Below are 16,326 nucleotides of genomic sequence, written 5' to 3'. Positions count from 1 at the left end.
GCTGGTTGCTCGCTCCTGTTTTGGTTCAGGCGTCTGGGTTGCCTTCGTGCCGCGACCTCTGCTCTTGGTAGAGTTGCCAGTGTGGAGTCCGTCCAAACCCCAGGAACTGGGAGCCCGACGTCGAGGTTCTCTGGACAGTTGGCTCACATGGCAAGAGGCTGCTGTCATCCTCTTCCAGCTCCTCGAGCTCAAGGGCCACAAAGACGGGCCCTACTCCCTCCTCTCTCTCCTCTTCTTCGTGGCTCTGGGTGGTGGAGGAGGAAGTGGTGGAAATGGGTGATCTGTGGGGTCGGGGGGAGGGTGGTGGATGAAGGAGCCACTGTCTTGGGCTGGGGACAACGTCGGGGTGGGAGATGCTGGGGTCTGATGGCCCCTCTGAATGCCAGAGGTGGATTGTGTGCATTGATCCGTGCTGTCCGAGTCATCATCTGCAAGTAGAGGACAACATTTCAGTCTGTAAGGACGGGGTGGTGCTGGTCAAGCTGATGTATGACCCGTGCCATTTCACGTTCTGCCAACAAGGAGTTGCATCTCTACCTGGGCACACCAATAATGGGCGACAAAGTGTGCGTTAAACTGCGATTGTCTTACCATTGCATGACCTTTCATGCCATGAGCGTGGCACACATGAGAGATTAGTATAACCTTACCATGCTGTGGCACCAGATCTGCATCAACCGTTATGGTTGCATGGCGACGGTCCTCCACCAATGCCAATGCATGCTCCTCCAGCCTGCTCAATTCTACCCCTCTGCTGGGCCCCCTCCGGTCGCATTCAGGCTTGCTGCCTTGGATGCATTTTTCTTCTGCACAAAGAAGCATTGCAGCCTTTAGCCTCTTTGCTGATGCCCCCCACACACACTCCCACACACACACGCATCTGGCGCACAATCTTTTTGCAGATGGACAAGAGGGGGGCAATAAATTTTAACTCACTCTTGCTGCCGCTACCAAATCGTTCTAATGTTTCCTGCATTGTTCCCCATCCCACACAACGTGCCCATTGCAGACACGATCTCAGTGATCTCGCTACATATGCATCGGTATTGTGGTGGTGGTAGCTTGCCAAGACCATCTTGGGTGCGGTCTTTATACCTGCACTCCACCTCTGTTATTAGCTCCTCCAATTCCTCTTCATTAAACCAGGGAGCTCTGGGCCTGGTTTTGACAGTCTTCATTGCAGATTTTCGCCCACTCATCCTCAATGATGAAAGGAATGGCTGCCAAGACTTTGTTGCTCTCAATTTACCAGACTGTCCCCTCTCCAACTCAGACTCTCCCCTCTCCAACTCAGCCTCTTCCCTTTCCAATCTGCAACTCCAACTCTCCCCTCTCCCACTCACAGCGGCAAGAGAGTGCTGTGCCTTTAAACCCATGTGCAGATGTCCTATCAGCCTCAAACATGGACGAAATGTCGTCAGGTGGGTGAAAAGACTACAAAAAAAACCTCACCAAGTCTCGCGCATGCGCGTTGCAGGCCCTCCGAAGTTCTCCTAGTGGAGAGGCCTGCACCGGACGCCCACTGATGACGCCAGCCGCTGACACCCACACCCACCCGCTGACTCCTGCTGCCTGCGCTGCCACCCACACAACTTAGCCAAAAGTAGCTCCCGACGGGATCTGGCGGCAGTGGGCGCCAAAAAGGTAGGTGCCGCCCGGGGACCGCCGAAAAATGAGTGGGCCTTACCGGTGACCAATTTCGGCGCCTGTGCATTTATAGGCAGTGCCGTTGTCTGCCTCAGAGTTTTGATCAATCACTGCCAAGAAGCCTAAGGAGTCATGTTACCACCTGAAAAATCAAAATGTAACCCTTTTTCTTCTTGAATCTTGCAGCGATTTTAAAACAAGAATTCATTCACAATAGGAAGAAGAGGGGAACACCAAAAGTAGAGATGTCATTATTAACAATATTCTTTATTCCACCTTTACCACTGTTGCTTCAGTGGGTTATAGTAGAAGGTAATGCATGACTCAGTTGGCCACCATTTTATTTTTCAACATTGTATCCCATTAGATGGCATGCTGAGCTGTGTGGAGTGTTTTATGGTCATATTCTGCCGCGATATCATCGATGCTCCATCGCTCGGATATACAAAAGCATCTACTTTCAGCTTGTTTGTCAGGGAGATGAGCACATTGATCAAAATGCCATTTCCTCTTCGCCCAGGATCGCTTCCTGCCTCAGATTAGAAAGGCAGATTGCTTTTATCTCAAGGCAGGCACTTTCCTTCTAAATGGGGCTCTCAGTCGTGAAAGACTGAGATGCACTAAGCAGACAATATTAAATTATGCATGGATGGTGGATGTGGCCCAACATCACTATCCACTCTGAGTAATGTCTGTGAATAGAGACATAATCAAGTTAATAAGATAAATTCAGACTGTTCGCTGGGGTTGGAATATTAAAGACTACCAATGCAGATTAACCACTTCAATACTTCACTGCTTCCCGTTAATACAGTATGGCAGAACTACAAACAATGACACATTTACAAAGCAATTGTGCTAAATATTACAGGCCCAGCCTGTATTTGCGCATTATTAAATACTATAGGGTTGAAATTCGATACCACCCTGTTTAAGGCGGTGTCACCGCCTGAGAGAAATTTTTCATGTTTCGCTTTAGGCATGGTCCCCAGACATGAAATTCAGTGTTGCCGCCTAAAGAATGGATAGCAGCGTAAAATCATGGTGTTTCACACTTACCTGGAGGCGCTACGCTGCACTAAATGGGCCCTTAAGCGTGGACTCAACATTCGGGAGTTAGGCAATTGCTGCTGCACCAGATATAGTGGTGCCACCTGGATTGAATTGAGGCGTTGATTGGGCACCTCAATGCCTCGTGGCTATATTCGCTTCCTACGCACTAGCTCAAACAGTGAGCATGGCAGCAGCAGCACTTCAGTGTGCCTATTGGTTCATGGACACCGCACTGGATGCACTTCTTGATGCCCTGGAGAGGCGTCGATAAGTGCTGAGGACAGAGGCTGGGAGGAGACCACAACCCCAAATGTATCAAAGGCTATGGAGGGAAACAGCAGAGCAAGTGTCTGCGAGTGACACGGTGCCAAGGACTGCAATGCAATGTAGAACAAAGTGAAACAACACACAGATAGTGAGGGTGAGTATCTTTAATTTACAACTTCAACATGCTATACTCTGACCTCAATGTGCACTTTCTGCTCAATGTAGTGTTTCGGAATCATGCTCTAAGTGGGTGAGGTGACAGTCAAGGTTCCTATTTACAGCCTCACCCACTGTAAGGGCCGGAGGGTGAGTGCGTGCCTGAATGATGCTCAGCAGCACTCTGATGATGAGCCGACCGAGAGGTTGTCACAAGACAATCCCTGCAGTTGCATAGCGATCTGCTGGGTGCAATAGCAAGGGTGCCCTAGTGTTTCGATGCACTAGCTTTGAAGATGGAGAAGTCCACCTCAACTGTTGCTCACGCCTCTGAGCAGCCCATCGAGTCCATTCTTGGTAGATACCAATGGATGCTGGATGCAAACAGTGACCATGTGTGCATTTTTTATAATACACACGTACAGAGACAAGAGCAATGCAAGCTCCAATATCCTGAAAGGCAAGGCAAAATCCCTTTTTGGTTATTGGCCCAACCTCATGGATTTCAGTGTTCAAATTAAGTATATGATCTCCTAGGTCCATGGTGGCAAGGCTTATGGCTGACGTTGCAGTGGCCTTTGAGCACCAGGTCAATGCTATTATAGGCCTCCATATGCAAATGTCATCAGTGCGTGGTGTCCTGAGTCAGATCTCTAGTGTACTGCAGTCGCAGACACTCTTGATGCAGAGGCAAATAGATTCTACGGATGCACTGACCACAGCCATACTGTCTGGGGACCCATCAGTGGGACCTAACGTTGCCGAACCTGGGCAGCAATCTGACCTCACCCAGGTTTCTGGAGATGATGATTCTCTGCCCCGGGGGAGTATCAGCGTGTTAGACCAGTTGGAACGTGATGTCGTTTCTCAGGACGACATCATTCCACCTTCGCAGCTGCCGCTCTCTGCAACCCATCCACAACAGAGTGTTGCCTCCATGCTGAGGTTATGCAATCCACGGCCGGGTCTTCCAGGGCCTGAGCTGGTCGGGGACGTCCTGCTAGGCCATCATGTGTGGCTATGGCTCCAAGTCAGCAATCGAATACCAGCCTTGCTGAAGGCTCTGAGACCCCATTGAGGAGCAGTAGGCGTGGGGGGTGTGGGGGGGAGAATGGAAGGGGAGGTAAAGCACTCTTCAATACAAAGTAAAGTAAAGACCTGTGGGAAGGTGGCCACATATGCTCACCTTGCGAAGATATGAGCTTTTGAAACTAGTTGCACTTGTATGTACCAAACATTTGCTTGATAGTCAACAGAGATGGTTGGGTTGTTGCAATGTGAGCTCATGTAAATTGTTGCACTTGGATGAACGATGCAACAATTGTTTGGTAGTCGCCAGAGATGGCTACCTTGTTACAAAATGAACTGATGTCAATAATTGCACTTGGCGTGTGGTGACGTGTTGGGGATGAAGTTGTTATCTTGTGCTTGTTTTCAGCACACATGATTTATGTTTTCAATAAACCAAGTTTGGATTGTTCACATGATGATGCAGTGATTATTAAAGATGGAGGGCTGCAGGGTGTGTAGCGATGTGTTGAGTTGATGTCCAGGTGTATAAGCTGGCCATTCGGCACGTCAAGACTCATTGATTGGAATCAATGAGCGATGAGTCTCTGACGAGCAGCCCTTCCATCCGCAGCAGTGTCATGTTGCCACCTCTTTGGCTGAAGCTCCTTATCTTCCTCCTCATAATCGTCGTTCTCCTGAGATGGATCATCCATCCTTGGTGGTAATGGCTGGCTCCTCATAATGGCCAAGTTGTGCAGCATGCAGCAGACAATGGTTAAGATGGAGACTCTATCAGGTGAGTACTGCAATGCCCCTCCAGAGCGGTCAAGGCAGCGGAAAAGCTGTTTCAGAACCCCGATAGTTTTCGCGATAATGGCCTGGTGCTGCTCTGGTATAAAAGGCCAGCCATTTTGTGAGTCAGATACTTTGGGCCAAAATGAAGCAGAAGCAAGGTCGTACCTTGCTTAGTTAAACAGTACTCAGTTGGAACCTTTATTGCATACGTAACAGGCGGCACTTGGGCGGGCCTTGGGTTTCACCGATTTCGGGCCCCAAGTGTTTCAACAACCAAAGGCAGCAATTTTAAAAATTGTTGGAATAGTCTTTCAGCATCCAAAGTCTTCTTTCAGCATCTCAAATTATCCTTATGCATTTATCAATTTGTAGGTGAAGCTAAATGTTCCGGTTTTAGTTATTAAACAGCATTGGGGATTAATATACTCCTGGAGAGTTCTTTATTGACTTCAACTGAAACAGCACATGCAGATGAATGTGTCTGCAAAGTTTAATAATTCAGTTTCAAGTATCCCATTAACATTCTTTACTTTATCTGTTCCATGAGTATCTGAAATTTCTTCTAATCTGAATAAAATACTCTGGTCCTACAGTGGTTAGAATGGCCATCAGGGGGCCGAAATTGCCCCCTGCCAGAAACGTGGTGCACTTACCGTGTTTGAGCTGCTTTCTCTGCCGCGGTGGATGTGGTGACCTCTTGGACGAAATTCCGCTCGTTGGGTTTTTTTTCCGAGCGGCCTGGAAGTCGGTCATAATGGTGAGCGGAAATTCGCACAATAGAGGGGCAGAAGTGCAGGGGGGTGGGGGGTGGGAGGGGGAACGGTGGGCAGAGTGTCTGCCGCTGTCAGATATCAGCGTAGCACTGATGATGTCATCATGCTGGCGTGTCACCATGTCTTTCCCCTTCGCTTAAAGGAGAGAGCCGCTGTGAGCTCTGCGATTCTTTTAGTTAGGTCCACTGGGCCACCAGGGACGGTTTCGGCCGGGTCAGTGGCCTGGCACCATAGAGGGGGTGCTAGGCTGCCTGTTGGTGGCCTGGCCGAACCTGGGGGCATAATTGTCAGGCCAACCTAGCAATCGGCTGGAAAAAAAAGTAAAATGGCGGCCGCGGCAGTGTGTCCTCCACTTTAATGGTGGCCGCACCGCCATTTTGAACACACTGCAAGCACAGTGCACCAACAGAAAAAGCTGTTGGTGGCACCGAGCGGCGGCGACAACATTTCCTTGGTGAAATTTCACATTTGGGGGGAGCATTGGCGGTGCGTGCTTTGATGACACACTTATGACGAATCGGCAGCAGCGGAGCGGTAGTGGGGGGAAGCGGGTCACCGCCGGGATACCGCAGGAGGGCAATTTTCAAATTGGCGGCCATTGCACGAAAAATCGGCGGCCATTCCACTCCGCAGTGTGGTCGCCGATTTCTGGTGGTAACAGGCCTTAAGGGAAGGGGCAATTTCAGCTCCCAGAAATTCACCGAGCAATTAAATTAAATTATAGAATCATAGGCCAGAATTTTCCTGCTGTCATGTGTGCGGGATTGGAGGCAGGTCGGGAGTAAAAGTTGAAATAAATGGGAGCGTATCAGGAACCCATTGCTATCCCGTCTTTTCGAGCCTTTAACTCGAACGCGTTTGCCAGCGAATGGCAGAGGTGGCCGACCTAATTTAGATAATTGTTACCTTGCTGTCAGACCCTTAACTGTGTTTTTAACTAGACCTTTCGAATTTCACTGGATGTCCACGGGAATCACGCAGCTCGGGAACCACGTCTGTCAGGCTGAGGTGAAAGTTCAGTGGCCATTGTTCCAGGCCAATATCCCCAGCATTGAAGCACTGACCACACTTGATCAGCTCTCTGGCCAAAGACTGCCCTCAGTGGAGGAAGTGGAGGAAGTGCATCCGAGAGGGCGCTGAGCACCTCGAGTCTCATCGCTGAGAGTGTGCAGAAATCAAGCACAGGCAGCAGAAAGAGCGTGCGGCAAACCAGTCCCATCCGCCCCTTCCCCTCAACAACTATCTGCCCCACCTGTGACAGGGACTGTGGCTCTCATATTGGACTGTTCAGGCACCTAAGTACTCATTTTAAGAGTGGAAGCAAGTCTTCCTCGATTCCGAGGGACTGCCTATGATGATGATGATAATACAGAGCAAGGAGAGCACAATAAATACTAACACCTGACACCTGCTTTCTCTGCTAAGGGAAATGTTGTTGCTGAGTGCTTTGTCAGCACAGATTTAGGTGTCCACAGTTTGCAAGTCATTTCTACTACCAATCACACAATTCTTAAACGATAAGGGGATAAGGGGTTATGGGGAGCGGGCGGGGAAGTGGAGCTGAGTTCATGATCAGATCAGCCATGATCTTATTGAATGGCGGAGCAGGCTCGAGGGGTCGCATGGGCTACTCCTATTCCTATTTATTATGTTCTTATGTAATTGACAGATTGCTGCTCTGATCTATACTTAACCTGCCATTTTTTACATCAGCATGGGTGCTATTTTTACTGTCTCACCTTGGTCCTCAGAATTAGACCACGATGAGCCACAACACTAGCAACAGCAGCCACACCAGCAGCACCACTTCTTCCTGTACATCCAGGATCGCTCTCTTTCTGGATGGCCCCTGAGGCTCAGCTGGAGTCCATCGAGAAAGCTGAGCAGGGCAGGGAGCATCCTGCGCCCTCCGGTGAGGAATCTCCAATGCTGTCCCTGTCTCCACCATCTGCTCTTGTTCACTTGTGACTTGTGAGACACCAGGTGACAACACTACTCTGTCTTATGTAGGACCCACTGAGGTGTGCATATCTATGCTGGCGCTGGCTGGGCTTAAGTCTGGTGATGGTGCACCCTCAGAGGCTTGTCTGAGAAGTCATCTTCTTCTTCCACCTGGACAGTGATGGGGTGGGGTGGGAGGGTTCTTGATGGACCTGTGGGAGAGTAAAGAGATGAGCTAGCTATGTCATATGAAGAATGGGTTCAGATACCATTATGCCCATGATGAACATTCATTGGCTGCTGACATCAGACCCCATATGAGTGACTGTTGTATGCCATGTGGCTGTATGAGATGTAATTCTGTCACTAAGTTGCTGAGAAGTCCCCCTCTCTCTGTCTCTCATCGCCAACTGCTTTGCAACTCCGGAGACCTCCACAGCATTCTCCTCTGCTGGAGTCAACGTGGTGAATGATGGAGGGCCACCTCTGATTCTGCCTCTTTCCCTTTTATTGTGGGCTCTCTTCTCCTGCAAGGAGGGAAAGAAGAGATGGTTGAGTGAGAGTTGTGGCATGAGTGTAAGGAATGCGACATCTTTAGAGGGTGACTATAATGGAGTGTGGTGCCAATGTCAAAGTGCCAATGCAAAGTGACCTCCTGGTGTGTTGTCAGTTGGTATGATTGCATTAGGATGAGGGTGAGTGTGAGAGGTGGTTAGTCAGAGGGAGATGTGAGTATGTAGATAGAGAGAGAAGGGATGGGTGGACATGCAAGGTATATTGGTGTGAGTAATGGTGTGCAGGAGCAGGCTTGAGAAGGCAAAGTGATGGAGATGTGATAGAAACATAGAAGCATAGAAAATAGGTGCAGGAGTAGGCCATTCGGCCCTTCGAGCCTGCACCACCATTCAATAAGATCATGGCTGATCATTCACCTCAGTACCCCTTTCCTGCTTTCTCTCCATACCCCTTGATCCCTTTAGTCGTAAGGGCCATATCTAACTCCCTCTTGAATATATCTAACGAACTGGCATCAACAACTCCCTGCGGTAGGGAATTCGACAGGTTCACCACTCTCTGAGTGAAGCAGTTTCTCCTCATCTCAGTCCTAAATGGCTTACTCCTTATCCTTAGACTGTTCCCTGGTTCTGGACTTCCCCAACATCGGGAACATTCTTCCTGCATCTAACCTGTCCAGTCCCATCAGAATTTTATATGTTTCTATGAGATCTCCCCTCATCCTTCTAAACTCCAGTGAATAAAGGCCCAGTTGATCCCGTCTCTCCTCATATGTCAGTCCAGCCATCCTGGGAATCAGTCTGGTGAGCCTTCGCTGCACTCCCTCAATAGCAAGAACGTTCTTCCTCAGATTAGGAGACCAAAGCCGGACACAATATTCCAGGTGAGGCCTCACCAAGGCCCTGTACAACTGCAGTAAGACCTCCCTGCTCCTATACTCAAAACCCCTAGCTATGAAGGCCAAAATACCATTTGCCTTCTTCACCGCCTGATGGGAGGATAAAGTTGAGTGTGGCTTTGCACTCACCTTTCCTGATCTCATGACATCATTGAAGCACTTCCGGCACTGCACCCTCCTCACCACATTCCTGCTGTTGACCTCCGCTGCTATCTCCAGCCGGGTTCTTTTGGTCTCCTGGGGCGATCTCCTAAACCCATCAGAAGGGAAGATGATCTCCTTGCATGCTCTGACTCCCTCCTCAAGCATATGTAGGGAGTCATCTGAGAAGCTGGGTGCAGCCACTGCGTGCAAGGCTAAGCAAGACCCAAATGCTGAAATGCAGTGCCTGCACAATCCTAGATGAACCTTCAAATGCAATGTCATCAAGGCTCCTTTAAATATCCCGTTGGAAATGAATCAGTAATGATTTGACATGGCTGGGAAATGCATAGGCCTGCCTTAATTGGCACCATTGGCACCATTAAGGAAAAGTCACTGTGAGGGGTGGGATGAAAACAAGAATGAGGTCCAGATCCGCCATGCCGACCACCCACACCCAACCTGCCCAGGTAATGGAAATTCCGCTCATAGAATCTTACAGCACAGAAGGAGGTCATTCAGGCTATCGTGCCTGTGCTGGCTCTTTGAAAGAGTTATCCAATTAGTCCTACTCCCCCGCTCTCTCCCCATAGCCCTGCAATTTTTTTAATTTTCATGTATCTAATTCCCTTTAAAAGTTAATATTGAATCTACCTTTTAGAAAGTGCATTCCAGATTATAACAACTCGCTGCGTACATTTTTTTCTCATCTCCCATCTGGTTCTTTTGCCAACTATCGTAAATCTGTGTCCTCTGGTTAACAACCCATCTACCAGTCAAAACAGTTACACTATCAAAACTCATCATAATTTTGAACCCCTCTGTTAAATCTCCCCTTAACCTTCTTTGTTCTAAGGAGAACATTCCAGCTTCTCTAGACGCTTCATGTAACTGAAGTATCATCCCTGGTATCATTCTGATAAATCTCCTCTGAATCCTTTCCATGGCCTTCATATCCTTCCTAAAGTGAGGTCCCCAGAAATGGACACCATGTTATAGCTGCCGCATAACCAGTGATTTATAAAAGTTTAGCATGGCATCCTTGATTTTCCTTTATAAATCCAAGGACCCCATATGCTTTTTTACAGCTTTGTCAACTTGTCTTGCCACCTTCAAAGGTTTATGTATGTAAGCCCCTCATACCTCTCTGTTCCTGTTCCCCCTTTAAAATGGTACCATTTAATTTATACTGTCTCACCTCATTCCTCTTCCTAAAATGTATCACTTCACACATCTCTGCATTAAATTTTATCTGTCATGTGTCTGCCTATTTCACCACTCTATGTATGTCCTCCTAAATCTGCTGCTACCTCCTCACTGTTTACTATATTTCCAAGTTTTGTGTCATCTGCACACTTTGAAATTGTGCTCTCTATACCCAAGTCCAGGTCAAAAACAGTCATGATCCTAACACCGACCACTGGGAGATACCAATGTATACTTCCCTCCAGTCTGAAAAACAACCGTTCACTTCTACTCTGCTTTCTGTTTCCTAGCCAATTTCATATTCATGCTGCCACTGCCTCTTTAATCCCATAGACTTCACATTTGCTAACAAGTCTGTTATGTGGCATTTTATCAAACATCTTTTGAAAATCCACATACACAACATCAACTGCACCACCTTCATCAACCCTCTCCATTATTTCATTAAAGAACTCAATCAAGATTGTCACACATGACTTATCTTTAATAAATCTCTGTTGGCTTTCATTAATTAACCCATGTTTATCCAAGTGACAATTAATTTTGTCCTGAATTATGGTCTCTGAAGCTTCCCCACCACCACTGTTAGGCTGACTGGCCTGTAGTTACCAGGTTTATCCCTCTTCCTCTTTTGAACAGGGGTGTAACATTTGCAACTTTCCAATCATCTGGTACCACTCTCATATCCAAGAAGGATTGAAAGATTGTAGCCAGAGTCTTCGCTTTTACTCTGCATCAAACCTTTGTTATACATGAATTGGAATACTTGACAGAATGTTTTAAGTGTGCTTTAGCTTATATCTAACCCATGCGATGCCTACATAAGAACATAAGAATTAGGAACAGAAGTAGGCCATCTAGCCCCTCAAGCCTGCTCCGCCATTCAACAATGAGCAGTATAGAGGGACCTTGAGGCCATATCTACTATGTGCTATACCTGACTAGAGAGTTCTTGATACTCAAACAAGGATCAAAACTTAGGAAAAGGTTTTGCTCCCTAGGCTGAAGCTCCTTGTTCTACAAATGTTAGATGTGGTTTGTCATCGTTAGCATCCATAATGGAAAATACTTGCTTCCTTTTGTATATTGATCCATTACCATTAATAAATATTTGGTGCCTTTTTTGCTTACGATAAAATATCTCATAAAATCCAAGGTCAATGTTGTTCAAAGACAGCTGCCTTGTTGGATACAATGAAACAAAATAGTTTTTAGTTATACATTTTTAAGTATGTTGGGAAACCACAGAAAAACCATATTAATAACCTGATTAGTGTCCTTTTTCTAGCTCTTATATTTAACAGTTGCTGCTTTTTGATAGAAGAACGGAGGAACACACAGCTAAAACAGTGAGAAATGCCAATCTCCATTCTTCCTCTGGTGCACTGCCAATGTAACATTTCCTGAATAGAAATTTCTCCAATATTGTGAAGCCATCAGCTGTTTACTCTATCTTTTTGGCCATCTTCCTCTCCCTTGTAAATTTACCAGACTCCAGGTGTTGAATAATGAAGCCATAGTATTCATTTTCCAGCTGCAGTTCCCAGATTTGGACTTCTGTAAATGATAGCAATAGCTCACCCGGCTTGGCGCATAACCCCTCCTCAGTGTGCTGCTGAACTCCAAGAATCCTATTAGTTCTTCCTGGTGAGACTTTTCCTTAAGGATAACTTTCATATACTGAAAGGCAGGTTCTGTGACCTCTGGGTTAGCACCAGTTCTGCAATGAAAACTGCTGCCAATGCAAGACTTTTAAAATATAGGGATCCAATCTCTGCTCATTACATTTTTCAGTCAAAAACTTCCTTCCATTCATTTATACAATCCCTGAGCCAGAGAAATCACTGAAGTCCCAGATCTATAATGGCATCAATTGCATTAATATTTCATCAATAATATCTTGTTACCAATTGAGATTTGGTCTTGGTTCTATCAACCCATATAAGTGCCACTATTCTCTTTCCCAAAAAGTGGCATTAAGTAGTGGTGCTAATTTCACTTTGCTGTCTCATGTGAAAATCTGTCCATCACTCACGTCGTGTAATAGAGTTTCTTAGACACTATGGTCTGTTTTGCATTTGCATCTGACAAACCTATAAAACTCTAGTCACCAATACAGTAACATCAATCACGCATAGTGCTCTTCCAGATCATTAATTATCGTATGCTGCTAATGCATTTCCTGTATCATCTCCATCCATCTCTCTTCTAGACAGACTGAAGATTCTTCCATTTATGCCAAGGATATCAAGAAGCTATCATACTTTTCTCTGGAATCTACTCAATGGGACAATTGCAGCACAGGTGATCAGAGTCCAGAGTTAGAAAGCTTTGAGCTGATATTTCCAGATTGGTTCACTTGGATACAAAGTGCCAAAACTTCTTTCAAAGATCCCTTAGGAATGGAAATCATTAACATTTGACTCTGTCCTTGCAATTATTTCTTCTAGTCCATGCACTACTGGAAATAAGCTTCAAGCTGTTCCTGGGCAGGCTCTCTTTGATGGAGAGTTAATTAAAAATGTTAATGAGAGACAGCAAGGTGTTAACAGCCCAGCAATACCGATGCCTCTCCAGGAAATTGTATCATATATTGCATAAAGATATTTCAATTTCTCCAGAGATTGTCCTTGTAATGTTATATTTTAATGTCAGGAAATTATGATGAGAGTCTGCATTATTGTAACAGGGCTTTTGGCTGGGAGTGCAGAGTTGGATGGAAAATTACCCCATAGTAAATCCAGTGCATAAATAGGGCAATTATCAGTCATAGGCTATGCTACCTATGGCGCATACTGCTTGACCATGAGGAACAGGGCTTTCCCATGGGTAGTCTGGTACAGCTATTAGAATAAGAATAGTGTTTAAAAAGCTCAAACTGCAACAATTAAAGGGTATTGAACGTATTCAAATAGCTTTGATCTGGATCAATTAATTGGGCTAAGGAAAGGCAGAAAGATTTTAATCTTAAATATCAATGGTAATACACATTGGATTAGGAAACATTAAACAATCTAGATGCATTGAGGGGATTAGGACAAGGAGGGAGGTCTAAAATGAATGAGATCTAGGACAAGGAGGATGGTCTGGGCAAAGAGGAAGGTCTGGGCAAGGAGGGTGGTTTAAAAAAATGAAATCTAGGACAAGGAGGTCTAGAACAAAGAGATCTGGGACAATGAGGAAGATCTGGGGCTTGAGAGCACACAAGGGCAGTGAGAATTCAATGGGGCAAGGTTCTGTAAGCATTGGGAAGAGCCTGAGGCATGGAAACAATTAGTAAGGGGCTTGGGGGCAGAAGGTTGGAGTATTAGGGAAGTTAGCGCCAGTGAAAACTTGCGGGAGGCACTGAGTAAACTGGCGGATGGAGGACAACCAATGGGACTTGGGGGGTGGGGGGGAACAGCATTGGATACTTTGGAAAGAAAGCAATGAACACAGGCAGGGGAACAACATCAGTGTGCACTTGGAGGAGGCAGTTAACTATTTTGGGGGACAGTTAAGCACTGGTTCATGATGGTAGCTTTGAAAAAAATAAACCATTTTATTTTGTGCTGGTTAATATTTTTGGCAACCACAGACCTGTTAATTTTAACTTCAACGCCAAGTAAAATGTTTGCCTATTTCAGTTAGGGTCATGTTTGTTTAGTCTTCATTTTAATTTCTCAGTACTGCACTGAAGTTCTAGCTTCTTCTTCTTTTGTATGGTAGTAGCAAAGCAAATCAAATGTCAATATCTAAGTCAGATATCCAGGCCAAATCTTCTGGAGAAACCGTGTGGATATCTTGTAGGCTGCCTGCGAATCTCCTCTGAGGGCAGTGCTCAATGATGTGCTCCAGGATCTGATTAGGAGCTCCACAATCACATAAGGGGGATGCTTTAACCTTTCATCTATGGAGAAGGTGGCATCATTTACTATGACCAGTTCTGAGGCGGTTGATGGTTGTCCACTTTTTGCGAGGAAGGTTTGATCCTCCAGGTTTTATTCTGAGGTCCTCTGTAAGGAATCCATCCCGTATGCTGCAGTTCTTCCAAGCATTTCGCCATCAGTCATCAAGGCTGAGAGGAGATCACTGAAGGGCTTCGGCAGTGGTCTAAAGTGACCTTCTAGATTTGAGACGGGTTGGTGCTAGATTGTTCAAATCGACCTGGAGCAGCATGTCTTTGCTGGTGTAGTGGTTGTATTGGCTGCAGAATGAATATTTATGGACTAGGTGTGGTGGTGCGATGTTTGCAAGCACGGGCAGCCAAGGTGTTGGTGTCGATAAAAGTGTGCCAGGGATAATTCTCATAGTAGAATTCAGCTGGACATCAACGGATTTGACATGCTGACTTGATAGCCATGCTGGAGAGCAGTACTCCGCTGTAGAGTACACCAGGGCGAGTGCTGCCGTACGGAGGGTTTGAATGTCTGCTCCCAATGTGGATCCAGCGAGTTTCTGGACCAAGTTGACCATAGTCTTTAGATTCTTCCCAAGCTCCTGGAGATGTTGTGTGTATGACAGGGTGCAATTTAGCATGACTCCTAAGTAGGAGGGCTTTTTGGCATGGCTTACCTCTGCACCGCAGAAGGACACTTTCAAAGCTTGGTTTGCTTGATGGGTGTTGAGGTGGAATGTCGAGGGTACGGTCTTTTGCGTTTTTGGCCAAAGTCGCCATTGGCAGTTTTGTGGTCAAACTTGGAGTGGGCCTTGAATCCACGATCTTCTGGCTCAGCTGTGAGAGTGCTACTACTGAGCCAAGCTGACACTTAAGTGGAAAGGTACTGTGAACACTCAGGCACAGTAACCTAATCAGCACCTAGACTATTTGTGGAACACCAGTTCATTGTTATTTAGAGATGTAGGGACAGAGCCAGTACAAGCTGATGACGTACCTATTTATATCAATAAGTCTACAAACCAAACCAAATTACTTTACACTACATTTTGGCATTATTTACTACTGTTCTGAGTTTTGATTCCTCAAGAAAGAACAAACTTGCTTTTATATAGCACCTGTCATGTCCTCAAGATTTAACAGCACAGCAGTCAAGTTGCATACAACATGGTCCCAAAAACAGCAAATGAAAGACCAGATAATCTGCTTTGTCGTACTCCCTCAAGCTGAGTGATATGCTTAAGGTCTGGAGTGGGACATAAACTCAATACTTTTTGATTATGAGATGAGAGCAAGAAAAAAGACTTGCATTTATATAACTCCTTTCACAACCTCAGAATGTCCCAAAGCCCAGCCAATGAAGTACTTTTGAAGAGTAGCCTCTATTGCAATGAAGGATAATGTGGCAGCCAAATTGCATATAGCAAGCTCCCTCAAACAGCAATGAAATATTACCATTGAGCCAAGCTGAGACTCCATTTTCCCTTATTCACAGTTAAGTGTCACATGTTAGCAGTGATTTTGAAGGAGTGATGTGTAAACATACCTCACAACTTCATTCATTAAAACTTGTGAATGATTCAAACCCAAAAAGCTTCATTGTAAATGACAATAAAACCTAGACTATGCTATTTTGGGACAATTTATCACTCAATAACTATGCTGGCCTTTCTTAAACTATATAAACACTGCCACAAGTCACTGATGCACTCTTATATTACATTAATAAAATTTTTATAACAGTCAGGAAATGCATTTGCAGTTTGTCTGGTGTAACAATTAGATTAGCAGGAAATGAGTGTCTGGCAGTCAGCCATGCTTGTTATTTACAGGCTGGCACAAACAAATGGCAAAAACACTGGTCACTTAATGGATATGTTTCTAGGACATGAAGCATCCATTAATAAAAGGAGCTGTTTGAGACTTCACTCTCACATACAACAGGGATCACAGACTTTCCATCAGCAAACTAATAGCTAAAAGAACAACCAGACATCTTTGAGGAATCACTTTCTACCACAGGGATCACTCAATACAGAAACTTC

This window comes from Pristiophorus japonicus, chromosome 6 (genome assembly GCF_044704955.1).
Source record: "Pristiophorus japonicus isolate sPriJap1 chromosome 6, sPriJap1.hap1, whole genome shotgun sequence".
Taxonomy (NCBI): Eukaryota; Metazoa; Chordata; class Chondrichthyes; family Pristiophoridae; genus Pristiophorus; species Pristiophorus japonicus.
This window is presented reverse-complemented; position numbering follows the sequence as displayed.